Source organism: Camelus dromedarius, chromosome 14 (genome assembly GCF_036321535.1).
Source record: "Camelus dromedarius isolate mCamDro1 chromosome 14, mCamDro1.pat, whole genome shotgun sequence".
NCBI lineage: Eukaryota > Metazoa > Chordata > Mammalia > Artiodactyla > Camelidae > Camelus > Camelus dromedarius.
This window is the reverse complement of record NC_087449.1, coordinates 49,678,863-49,689,607: the sequence shown is the minus strand read 5'-3', so window position 1 is coordinate 49,689,607 and position 10,745 is coordinate 49,678,863.

Sequence of the window (10,745 nt, the reverse complement as noted above, 5' to 3'; positions counted from 1 at the left end):
TAGAAATGGGACCTTTTTACAGAGGTGAGGAGCCCAGAGAGTAGAAGGTACCAGCCTGCGGTCACATGGCAGAACAGGACTGGGACCCCACAACCCGCATTCCCCAGCACTCACACCTTTGCCTTCTCTCCAAGCCCCTGGAGAGCTCGGCCCAAACAGACCAGGGATCAAGACAAAAAGGAATTGTAGGGAGGGGGCTACCGCACCCCCACCATTCCATTCTCCCAGGATGCTGAGGGTCAGGGAGGCAAAGCTTGTCTGCATACCTCCTAAGTAGGTCAGGAACCCACAGTGGGCCCCAGGGAGGCCCCTCTGCTCCTCCAAGGGGCTTATCTGGGGACAGTGCTGTGACTGGCCAGGCCGACCAGGCCACTGCTGTTGCTGGCTCAAAGCCCAGCCAAGAGCCATTGATTGGGGCTGTGGTGGGAGGGCACTGGGGTCAGCCCATTACCTATGGAGGACGGGCCATCTGATGGGTCCCTCGGGCCCTCTCTAGAGGCAGCAGAACCCAGAGAGGTGTCAGGGAGTCCCGGGGTCTCTGCAGGGCCTCCCTTCCCTCCATCAGCTCTCCTTCCTCCTCAAATCGCTGCTGGAAACAGCACCTCCTCCCTGTGGAACAAGAACCCCTAAAAAGGCCTCACCCTTCTAGGAACCTGTCCCAGGGAAACCATCAGGAGCAGCCCCAGAAGCACTTTGGTACATAATTCATGTTATCTTCAGAACAAACCTACGGCGTAGATGCGATAGCTTCACTCCCATTTTCCAGCTGGGGAACCTGCAGCCTGGGCGTGGGTGGTGACTTGCTCAGCAGTGCTCTGCGAAGGCCATGTGCCACCTTCCACGGCTCTGCCACTGTGGCCAGGCACCTGGTGCTCACTGTCTCCCTTCATCCTGCTGGCCACCCCATCAGGCAGGTAGGTTTAAGGTCACATTTTACAAATGAGGAAAATGAGGCCCAGAAAACAAATTGTTCTGAATTCAAGTTGTCTAGGATTCTCCTCACTGCCCAGACCTCAGAGAGCAGAAGCACCTAAAAAGTCCTTCGACTCCTCAGGCTGGAATTGAGCTTCTGTAGGGGCACCTTGAACAGATGAAGAGACCTGCATGGAGAGGCCACAACAGAAGGCCAGGGAGGAACATGCATTGGCCCCCCAGCACCTTTCCCAGACACCCTTCATTGCCTTCTGCAACTCTAGAGGCTGGAAGGCTAATGTCTCATTTTTCAAACTACCTTCCAGACAAGGGTAACCAGGGACATATTCTGGCCAAGGAGATCTAGGTGGGAGTCTGCTAGGAAGGGCTTCACTTCCCAAATAAGAAGACAAAGCCTCCCAAGTTGGAGACATTTGACTTTTCCACTGCTTTTCTGCCTGGAATGCAAATGTGAATGCCAGAAGTGTGGCAGCCACTTTGGAATTATGAGGGCAAAAACCACAAATTAGAGACAACAGAGTGGAGGGGAGAGAGCCTAATCTCTGACACTGTCACTGAGTTGCTACATCAGCCTTCTCATTAAGTGAGAATACTAAACCCCTAGTTCTTTCAGTACTGCTAACTAAGTTTCCTATTGGCTACAGCCTACCTGGGTTTCCATTCCCATCTTATACAGAGCAGCGCTGAGTAGGAGTTAAGAGTGAACTCTTAAAATCTTAGCCTATAGATTAGCACCTGTATGATCTTGAGCAAGTAATTTTGTGGTCTAAGAGCCTCCATCTCCTCATCTATAAAATGGGCACAAGTGTACCGACTGCATCGGGTTGTTGGAAGGGTTAAATACAACGCTGAGTGCCCTCAGCCCAGGACAGAGCACACATACATAAAGGCCAGCTGTTATTAGAAAAGGAGCAAAGGGCATTGAAAAGGAACAGAGGCCCTGTCCCAGATCCTCTTCCCTCAGGAAAGGATGTTTGGAAATGAGGTTTGATCGGGGAAAATTTAACAGTGACTCCTGACATCTCAGTAGCTCCCTGAACCCCTAGACCATTGACTCCCCTCCTCTTTAATTAAGGGCAAAGCTTAGCAGACTCAGTTAGCTGGCCCACCAGGCAAGGGGGCTGTTGCTCAGTCAGGGCTGGCTGAACACGCTGGGGATGTGGGAAGGCACCACACACACACAGACACACACATAAGTCTAGCCTTACCTTTCCAAGTCTCTCCTGTATCACTCATCAGAGTTGGGCATTCCACTATTAGGGATTCACTCCTTTGGATCTAAAGGCTTGAAGGAGCTTGATTCAGAATCTCCAGGGTGGGACTCAGGGTGTAGCTCTTTGTACAGTTCCCTGTGATTCGGGCTGGCACCCTGCTGAAAAATCATGGCTTTAGAGGCCACTGTTGAGGTGTGAGTGCCATGGAAGAGGTCATTGCCTAAGCTGTGATCAGCACTGGCATCTGGGTCAGGGAAGGGTTAGGAGAGGAGCTCACACCACCAGGAGGCCGTGCGCAGCACCAGACACTGCTGAGCACACACGGCCCTCACCGCGTTTAGTCAGTATGACAATTCTACAAAAAGGGTTTACTGTCCCCAAAATGAGGGGGAAAAGCCTCAGAAAAGATGAGGGACTTGCCCAAGGTCACACAAGCAACACTGAGGAGCTGGGATTCAAACCCAGGTCTCAGCATCCCTCGGCCTAGCTCTGGGCTCTGGTCCCAGCCAGCCCCACTAACTGGCTCTGCCTCCTGGACAAGCCCCTCCCCTTCTTGGGCCTTCTAGAAAACGCAGAGGCTGGGAGTTGTGATCTTGCATGACCCCAGCTGGAATGCTGACTGGGACCAAACCCTAGCCCTGCTCCTTACTCATGAACTTGGGCCAGTTCCTTAACCTTGCTGGGCCTTCATTTGCTCATCTGTAAAATGGAGAAATAACAGTCTTGCCTTCATAGGGTCTGAGCTGATACCTGGGAAGGTGTTCGGAGGGCTGTGTCTGGCACCTAATGAAAGCTGTCCTGCTTTGACTCACACTTGGGTGGTGAGACCCTAGACGGGTCCCTTGGAGGGGGTGAGACAGACAGCAGGGCCGGGGGTGGCTCAGAGGGCGGGGGAAGGAACCCTCCAACCAATGATAACAGTATTGATGATGTGACAGTAAAAGGTCTACCAGCGCCCAGGGCCCCGAGCTCCTTGGCCCTGGGATGGTCTCAGGAATCCCTGGGCAGATAAATCCCAGCTCCTTACTTCCTGGCCTCTCAAAGAGGCCCTTTGTCTGGCGTGTATCAGAGGCCATTTCTGGCCCCACCAGGGCCTGATCAAACTGCAGCGCCAACCCGGGACAAAGGGCCCTCACACAGCCAGACAGGCCGGGCTCTGCTCGGGACACGCCCACTGTCCCCCAACTTCCGCAGCCAGGGTGGCCGAGGGGGGCCCACGCAAGCAGCCTGCCCCAGATCAGAGGCAGTGGGGACAGAGGCCAAGACCCGCAGGCGGGCAGGGGAGGCCCTAGATAAGGGGGCAGCAGGAAGGGACTCAGCAGGGGCTGCTCCGAATCAAAGACTCCCAAAGTTCCCCATGTGGGAGCCAGAGGGCGGTTTTTAAAATAAATAAATAAAGCGCTCAAAGTCCTCTTCCTGGCACCCCCCCATACTAAATACCAGCTGCTCCCCAGCCCCACAAAGCTGCTGCCTCCCCCACCCCACCTCCTCCTCCTTCTCCAAGCCCATTGGGCCCCTCCTCCCTTGGGGACTTGGCCCCAGCCATTCCCTGTCAGTGGAACTTCTCTCCATCACGTCCCCATCCCTTATTCCCACCTTTCACTCAAGCTTTGCTCAAAGGTACATCCCCTGACCCCTGACCCCCAACCTCCAACCATTCTCTGGCACCATCTCCAATCCCTCAGTCCTAGATCCCATCCGCATCACTCTTGTCAAGGTCACCAATGACCCTCCTGTTGCTGGGACCAATGGCCAAGACCCATCCCCGGTTAAGTGACCAGCCAGCAGTCTGGACACAGCCTGGACAACACACTGCCTGCTTTTACTTGCAGGGAACCTCTGCCAATCTTCCTCCTGTTTCTGGGGGGGGCTCCCACAAAGGTGGGAGCTGGTCTCCTTTGCCCTCACTCCCTCATGCAGCATCTGCTTTTAACCACCTTCCTTCTACTAATGACAGCCAAAGTCATGCCTCCAGCCCCAACCTTTCCCCAGACCCCCAGGTTCTCATGTCCACCTTGGTTTCCAGGAGCTCCTGTGGTTAAGCAACGGGCATTTCACGGTCAGTGTGCCCAACCCCCACCCAGGCCGCCCTGCACCCAGCCTGCTGGCTGCAGCCTCGCAGCTCCTGCACAAGCGTCCCGTCCCCTTGCTCCCTTGCTCACCCTCACCCTCTCACATGGGATGATCCTGCCCCTTCTACCCTCAAAACAGATGCAGAATCGATCACTTCTACTTTTCCCAAGCCCATCACCTGGATTTTTGTCAGAACCTTCTAACCAATCTCCCAGCTCTGCCCTGTCCCCTCCAAAGCCCTGCTGTGGCTCTCCTCTTGCTCAGGATAAAAGGCCAATGAGGACATATGTGGCCCTGCATGGCTGCCCCCCTCCACTGTTACCCTCTCACCCCCACCCCTGCCCGCACCCCCGAACTCCAGCACAGGGTCTCCCTGAACATTCCAAGCTGAATCCCCATTCAAGGCCTTTGCATTTGCTGTTCCCTCCACCTGCACACCCTACTCAGGTCTGCACAGCCCCCTCCCTCCCTCTTAGGTGCCTGTGGATCCGAGAAATCCTCCCTGGCCATTCTCTATTAACCACAAAACAACCGTGCCCCACCCCGTCAGCATCCCCATCTCCACCCACTGCTGAATTTCTTCCATAGAACCCATCATCCACTGGCCTCCTCTGTGTTTGCTGCCTCACCCCCACCCAACAATGATTAGGCTCCATGTTAGCAGGGACTTCACCTGCTGGGTCAATGCCAGTGCCCAGAAGAGTTACCTGACACATAGCAGGGGCACCAGAAGCATCTGCTGGGTCAGTGAATGAGCTGCATATGGAAGGAGAAGTCCGAGTTTGCGGGGTTGGGTTGGAGGGGGACAAGATGAAGGCATAAAGAGGTCGGGGTGGAGGGTGGAGGGTCTGAGTCTAGAGCCAGGGAGCTGGGCGAGAGCCTGGTCATGAAGGGCATTTGTTCATTTATTCATTCATTCAATATTTATTATGCCCTATGTGGAGCCTGGCCTTCTGCCCATCTGAGGGGATGAGACTTAACCCTGAAGGTACTTTGGAGCCACTGAGAGACACAGCGGATGGTGGGGGCAGCACATCTCAATGCTGGTCACAGTGCTCCCCTTTATGGAACCCCAATATGCCTCTGGGCTCCTTCCAGGGGGCCTGATCTGCCTCTGCCTTCCCTCCTGGGCAGCCCTTTGGAAGTCTGGGGAGGGCACGCCCACTAGAATTTCTCCCAGTGAGGGCCGCCCAGTGACTGAGTCTCCACGTGAGCTGGCCCATCCATCTGTGACCCTCCCGATGTGTGGGCCCCCACAGCCCAGACAGGGGCCTTGGACCTCCCAGGTTGGAGGAACTTCTTCCAGCGAATCTAGCTCTTTCATTTTCAAGGTGGGGTAACTGAAGCCACCCAAAAGAAAGGATTCATTCAAGGTCATACTGTGTATCAGTCATCACTCTTATTTACAAGTAATGAGCACCTAGTTCAGCTGGACTTTTTTAAAAAAAAGAAAATAAGCAGCAGCAGTAGCATAGGAAGAGGAGGAAGAGGAAGGAGGAGGGTGGGATTCAACTCACATAGCTGGATGTTGAAGGGTGGACTTCAGGTACAGTTGGATCCAGACCTCAAACAATGGCTGGCTCAGCTTGGAACATTTGCTGCCCCTTGAACCGATCACTGCAGAGCTCTCAAAGGCCAAGCCTGGGTATAATATTCTTCCCCCTGGAATGGGGGGAAGATGGAGGGAAGCAGTGTCAGCCCCACATGATGCCCCAGGACTGAGAAAGGGGCAGGGTAGGACCCCAGATGAAAATCAGAGTTCTGATGCAAGAAAAGGGGAAACAGAAGCAGGAGGAACTCAGGCAAGAACCCCAGCCACCTACCTCTAAGCCTCCCACCATCCCACTTCCGCAGATCCCATCAGCAAGATTAACTAGACACCAGTGTGGGGGACAGATGGGGACGGGGGGTGGGGCAGGAGCTGGAGGCAGGGGGCCAGTCGGGAGGTTCTCTGGGCGAGAGGTAATGAGCCCCTTGACAGAAACTAATCAATCTCCCAACTGCCTAACCCGCTTTCCCACTTCGGCATTTTGCTGAGGGAAAGATCTGTCACTTGTTCAAGATGAATGATACACCAACACCATTATTAATGTATTTTTAAGTGGTCTTTAGAATCCACTTCATTTTGAATAATAAAAAAAAGACGGAGATCTTTCCTGACTTGTTGAGACCCTAGAGGTGCTGGCACTATGTGGCTGCTTCCTAACCGGGGTGACATCTGGGCATCGCCCCCAGCACAGTGCACAGAGCCAGGCACACCCTGGCCTGCTAAGTGGCAGGAAGATGCAACTCCAAGTGAGAGGACCCTAAGGCTGGCAAGGGCGGGTGAGATGAGTGATCTTCTCCACAGCTGGTGGGAGTGTTGATGCCACTTTTCTGGAAAGCCATTTAGCAGGACAATTTGGCTCACTCATCTCACTTCTGGGAAGACTTCTCGAAGCTCTTATTGGAGATGTGAAACAAAGCTTTGAGGGCTGAAGATGTTCATCACGGCACTGTTTACAATAGAGAGAAATTGGAAATAACCTAAATGTCCAACCAGAGGAGAAGGGAAATTAAGACAGGTCCACTGGATGGACTGTTTTACGTCTATTCAAAAAAGAAAAAACATTGCGTGCAGAGATTGTTGACTCAAGATGATTTGATCAAAAAAAGCAGAAACTTGGGGAAATGCAAATCCAAAGGAGACTTATTTTAAGCATTAGAGGACTTTCTCAGAATTCAAATGTCAGCAGTACAACTGGACACATCAAACCTGCCAGGTCCTCGGGCAGCATATCTCTCCCCCCAGGTCTCTCATCTCTGTTTCTCTCTCACTTCAATTTTCTCTCTCTGCAGACCAGCTAGCTTGGTGGTTCTACCCAGAGAGTTTACCTACTTTTCCAGCTCAGTCTCACGGTTATTTGATTCAATCTCCTCCTCTTCCTGTTGAAAGAAAAATAGAAAGGGGAGGAAGGGAAAGGAGAAAAGAAAAAAAGTGTGGGGAGAAATAGGAAAGAATTCCTAGAAGGTCTTGGTGTGGTCCAATCAGCTGTGCTGGACCAGGAAGGCTACCCACATGACATCAGGCTTCTGTCTTTGTAGTTTGGATGGAGCAAGGCAGAGGAAATGGTTGCTATGTCATATAGGAGTACATAATCCAGGGTGTATTAGTTATCTATTGCTACATAACAAATATCCCCTTTAAACATTCAGGGGTTTAAAGCAGTATTTATCTCACTTAATTTCTGAGGGTCAGGAGTTGAAGGGCAGCTTGAGTGGGTGGTTCTGACCCAGGGTCTCTTGTGAGGTTGACATCAAGTTGTCAACCTGGGCTTCAGTCTTCTGAATGCTTGCTGGGGCTGGAGGGGCCACCTTCAAGCTCACCTACATGGCCATTGACAGGAGGCTTCAGTTTCTTGTTGGCTGTTGGCTGGAGGCTACAATTCTTCCTCTTTATAAAATGACATGCCCTTGGTTACCTCTACTGGGTAAAGAGGACCTGACTGGGCCACAGCTGAGACAGGACACATTTAGGGCATGGGGCTGAGTGATACTCAGCACCCAGTTATCCATGTGAGAACTGGGCCATAAGATGGCAGCAGGACCAGGAGCACCTGGGTCCCACCACAGCTGGAGTTCAGATACACAAAAGACAGGCCTGGGGGACTAGAGGCAGGCACCTAAGGGAAGCCAGGAAGAGCTCTCAGGGGCCCAAGGAGAAACATTTCGTAAGAGAAAGCAGAGGGTGGGAGGCAAGCCAGACCCAGCAGCAGGGACCTCAGGATGGAGGGAGTGGGTTCTGGATTCCTCCTGCCGACTGGTTTCTAGACCTGTTGCAGCGCTGTCACCAACCCCAGGAGGAGAAGGCGGAGTGTGAGCAGAGCGGGCTGTCCGAGCTGCCCTGCTGGGGGACCCCGCCCTCGAGAAGCACTCTCCCTGCCATTTACCAGCAAACAGTGAACTCCCGCAGTGAAGGCCGGGGAGGCAGGACCCAGTGGGACGGGGCCCTGATGGATAAGTGGACGGTAACAGAGGCAGTGGAGACTGATGGAGACAGAGGACAATGCAGGTGGCTGCCTGTTCCCATTTATAAGGACAGAGGACTCACCCACATGCTTGAGAGAGTACAGGAACTCACCTAGGACATGGGGTTCCTGCAGGAGAAGGGTGGGGGGGGCAGTGTTGGAGCCAGCAAGATGAAGATGTTAAGGCTAACGCTGCCAGTGAAATTTTCACCACTTACGATTCTTGGAACCACAGGGCTGGAGGACGCTCATTAGAAATCTAGTCTAAACCCCACCTGAGGCTGGAATCCCTGTCCATACATCCGCACCAGACAAAGGCTTGACCTCTCCCAGCAATGGTGGACACACGACACCAACAGGAAATTCATGCCATGATCGGACAGCTCTGACACATAGAAATTTCATTCTGAAATTTGAGACAGCAGCTCCCTCCCTAGGAGTCCCTCTGATTGGCTGCAGTTCTGCCCTCTGGTGCCTCAGAAAACCAATCAGCAGCCCCTCCCCCAGTGGTCCAGTCATGGATCGTCTCTTTGTCCTTCAGGTCTGCTCCTCCCAGCACACCGTAGGCCATCAGGAACCATTTGTTCTTCAAGACTGCAGCGGGAGCCACACTGAACACCACCACATGCCCATTAGAATGGCTACAATTAAAAAGACTGGCCATGCCTACAACGTCCAACTGTGTAGCACCGGGAACTATATTCAGTATCTTGTAATAACCTATAATGGAAAAGAATCTGAGAGAGGATATATGTACATATAACTGAATTACTTTGCTGTACACCTGAAACTAACACAACATTGTAAACCAACTATACTTCAATTAAAAAAAAAAAAAAAGGCTATGCCAAGTGTTGCTGAGAATGTGGAGCAGCCAGAACTCTCACACACTGCTGGCGAGAAAGTAAAATGGTACAACCTCCTTGGAAGACAATCCGCCCTTCCAAGTACCCCAGACCTTCCACTGCGAGGTACTTACCCAAGAGAAATGAAATACATACGCACACAAAGACTCGCACGTGAACGTTCCTAGCAGCTTTGTCAGTAACAGTCCAAAACTAGAAGCAAGCCGTACGTCCACGCAAGGGTGAGTGGGAAAACAAACCGTGCTGTAGCCATGCGATAGAGTAACGACTCAGCAATGGAAGGGACGCAGGACCACAGAGATGGATCTCAGAAAGATTACACTGACACAAAAGTCTACACGCTGTATGATTTCATTGATGTAAACTTCTAGAAAAGGCCAAAAGGCCAACTGGTCTATGCGACAGAACAGGTCACTGCTTGCCTGAGAATGGGAGTGGCGGGAGGGGTGGCTAAGGGGAAGGCGAAAACTTTCCGAGGTGATGGGAATGTTAGGGGTGTTGACTGTGGGGGTACCCAAGCCAGAGAATGCACCTGTCAAAACTCTCCACAGTGTCCACTTTAAATACAGCGAGTCGTGCACATTAAATATGCACAACGAATTATATGTTGTATCTTTAAAACTCAAACCTGCGATCCCTTAATTGAGTGACATATCAAAATATCAAGCTGGAGGCCTCCCGGGTCTGCTTTGATGGCCCCTTTGTAACGAGCTCATGGATGGGCCAGAGCAGTGCTAACTGGGCACCATCTCTTTGGCAGGTTCAGACCTTGCTAATCTGTGACTCTGGAATCTGGCTTCCTGGACCCCCTGAAGGTCACTCAGCAAGTTAACAGCGGGTCCAGGAGTTAAGCACAGCTCTCCTGAGTCCCAGGCCCTTCTCGCCCCCACGGCGTAAAGAGAAACAGAAGCACATGGGTGGCTTCCTCGTTCTCCAAGCTGCTTGACATCTGTAATCTCATTTCCCAGATTAATCCCATTTAACACAGTCGAGTGTGTGTAATGGAGAAGACGGTGCTGGGAGGACAGACAGCTTGTTTATTTATGGCGGGCATCTCTTCTGATGGGCTGGGGCCCAGGCCAGGCCAACTGTTAGATATCTTGAACAACCCTCCTGGGTTAAATATTCTGGGCTTTGGAGTCAGACAGACCCGGGCTGGAATCCAGGCACTACCACTTCCTAGCGGAAGACCTCGAGCAAACCATTTAACCCTTCTGAGCCTCAGTTTCCTCCTCTGTAAAATGGGGATAAGAGCAGTAACTGCTTCATGATGCTTCTGGGAAGAATGAATGGGATAACAGTATCCAGCTCATAGTAAACCCTCAAAGTCTGGCAGCTTTCAATAGAATTATTGCTACGATTAATCTTCACAATACCCTTATGAAGTAGGTGTCGTTATCATTCCCATTTTACAGACAAAGAAACTGAGGCTCAGAGAGGTGAAGCGATTCACCTAAGATGGCACAGCAAATAAATGGCAGAGCCAGGGTTTGACTTCAAGTCCCCTGTATGGCTTCAAAGCCAACTCTGAGTCCACAACATTGCACTGCCACCTCTTGGGTGGCAGCTGGTACAGCAGGGATTCTAAGACAAGAAGGTGTGATCAAAGTCCCCTCCAAGCCCACAAGTTACAGTTAGAGCTGAAGTTAGCC